Raw genomic sequence first — 2,949 nt, forward strand, 5'->3', positions numbered from 1 at the left:
GTGGATCACCAATTAGAATGCTTTTCCTCATTCTTGCAAAATGCAATGCTGATTATGATTCAGAGAGGCTCTTGACATACACGTTTACGCGACTTTATAGAAATAGAATTGTAAGACATAATATGTAGACTAGAGTGTGGATATGCATTATATTAAAGAATATGCTGTTGGCCTATTCTCCACACGTCAGTGGCATAGATGTGTCTGTCACTATAATGGTAGCAAGCATCTGTGTGATTCAAGACATTCAAATTGCCTGCTAATCTTTTGAAGTCTTTTCGACAATATCCCTCTTAGCGGTTCTTTCTTTGTACATCTTTAATGTATCACCGTTTATTTGCTCATTCAATGCGCGACTTATACTGTTTGAAGATTACTTGGAAGTTGTTTGATGTACCTCATAATATAGTTAAATAGTAGCTAAGATGTTGGACATATGCCAATTATTATTAAATGAATATGCTGTTGGCACTTATTCTCCCACACGTCCAAGTGGCATAGATGTGCTGTGACTATATATTTTAGTTGGTAGGGCAGTTTGCATCGATGCTAGATTCTAAAATCAAATTGCCTGCTACATCTTTTGGCATAGAGTTCTTTTTCGACATATATCCCCTGCCCCCCCCCCCCCCCCCAAAAAACTGAATAAATGAATGAATAATTTATATATAAACTAAACAAATGTATGATGAAAATAAGATACATTAAATAAAAAAGGATAGAAATAAAAAACATATTGTCAAAAACAATACACTGTTATAACAATGCAGAGAAAAGTGTTTGTAAACATTGTTGTTTGCATCTTGTTTTCGTTTTCAGATAAAGCTTTACGGGGCTTTGAGCATATTTTGCTTGTTGTGTATGTGGGCATGTAGGCTGGACTATTTACATCCATTCTCTGCCATCTCTTCTTTAGAGAAGGATTCAGTAGACTGTTTGATCCATTCTCCTTTATCTGAATCTGACTGTTTAGTGGCCCTCCAGGCCTGTCCATTGTGGAGTGATGGGAGGCAGGAGAGAATTGTTGTACCTTCTAAAGTGCAGGAGGGGGATAAAAACGAGGGGGGGGGGAGTGGGAGCCAGACAATGGTCTTGTCTCTTTCTCTCTGCCTTAAGCTTGTCCATTATTGAATCACTGTCCTCTCCCTCTATACGTTATTCTCTCTTGTCTCGCTGGTTGCTTAAGCTCTGCCACCAGCCAGTGTTTCTGGAATTGCTGGCGAGGTGGGGTGATGAAAAAGAGAAATAGATAAGCTGTACATACCCAGGAAGGCAGGTGGTGGTGCTTGCATTGGGCTCTGATTGCTCTGGCCTGTGGGTGGGGATAATGCTCCATGGCTCACATTGTACTGGTAAAGCGCTAAAGAGGGGTCAGATGGCACCCAATTAGACAAGTGAGCCGGACCATTGGGAGGAAGGGGGGGGGGGGGGGGGGCAGGAGATTGGTCTTGACCTCTGTCTCCGCTCCATAGAGCACATTGTCAAGCTTTTTACTGAGTCTGAGAATGTAATCGCTCTGCCATATCAGTGTTTGGATAACCGCCACCACGTCACCCTTTCCTTTTCACTGGGTCTCGGATATAATGAAGACACCTCATTATTTAGAGGGGTCCACTGGATTGTTGCAACTCAGGTAGTCCATATGTCATTGGGTTTACCTTACGAGATGTGGCCTAGCTCTTCTCATGGCGGACTGTTGTTTGTGTTGTGACGGCGTGCCTCCTGACGCTGGCCCCTGCTTCTCTGGCTCGGAGAGCACTGCTCCCCCTCACAGGTGTCCCCGGGTAAAGAGGCAACTCAAACGAGAAGTATAAGAGAAGAAAGACTCTTAACTGGCATTTTAACGGAGGGGAGAAAGGATAGAGGAATGCTTTTTTATTTTTTAGTTTTATTTTTGTTAAGATAGGGGTGAAGCATTTTTTCTTCCACATGGCTCTTTATAAAAGCACATCACTCTCTGCGTCAATGGGTTGTTTTCATTAGCTGCTTGTAACAGCAGAAAGACGCGAGACAACCGAGAGAGAGAGAGAGGGGAGTGAGGGAGGGAGGAGGGGGAGAGCGGAGAATAAGATACGGTGGAAGGGAGAGAGGTGGCGAGAGAAAGAGGAGGCGAAAGAAGGAGAGGAATCAAGTTAAGGAAAGTTTAAATGAGAGAGGAGTGTAGATCTGCCAAACATGTTTTAGGCCAGGAGATTCTTCAATGGGGGAAGTGTTGGGTAAGACGTTGTCCCTGGAGATAGGAGGCAGAAAAAGCCAAGTTCTAATCAATTAAGGCCATGCAATTCAAATCACTGCCCTCAACACACAAACAGATACGCTCACTCAAACAAATGGGTGCGCACACACACACACACACACAGGACAACGCTAACACAAATGAAGGCAATGAGCCTTATTCTCCCTGAAACAACTTGAATGACTAATGGATGCAGCCTGTGAAGGGGTTGTTGAGAGGAGCAGTCAGAAAACACTCTGCTGCGTGGACCTGATGTCTCTGTCAGGGGGAAAACAATTGACTACATTTGCTCATGTCATTAACTGTCCCCACAGGCTGACAGGTTGCCACAACCAACTGAGTACATCCGAAATCTCTTTTGCCTCTCCTCTCTCTCTCTCTCTCTCCTCTCTCTCTCATCTCTCTCTCTCTCTCTCTCTTCTCTCTCTCTCTTCTCTCCTGTCTCTCTCTCTCTCTCCTCTCTCTCTTACTCTTCTCTCCGGTCTCTCCGTTCTCTCTCTCTCCTCCCCCCCTCTCTTCTCGCTCTCTCCTCTCTTCTTCCTCCATCTCTCTCTCGTCCCCTCCCACCTCTCCTCGTCGCCTCTACCTCCGCTCCTTGCGCCCACTCTCTCTATCCCCTCCTCCCTTTCTCGCCTGTCTCTGCCCCTCCTCCCCCTCCACTTCTGACTTCACTCTCTCGCCCTTTTCTCCTTCTCTCCATCTCTCGCTTCTCT

This window comes from Salvelinus sp. IW2-2015, unplaced genomic scaffold (assembly GCF_002910315.2).
Source record: "Salvelinus sp. IW2-2015 unplaced genomic scaffold, ASM291031v2 Un_scaffold659, whole genome shotgun sequence".
Taxonomy (NCBI): Eukaryota; Metazoa; Chordata; class Actinopteri; order Salmoniformes; family Salmonidae; genus Salvelinus; species Salvelinus sp. IW2-2015.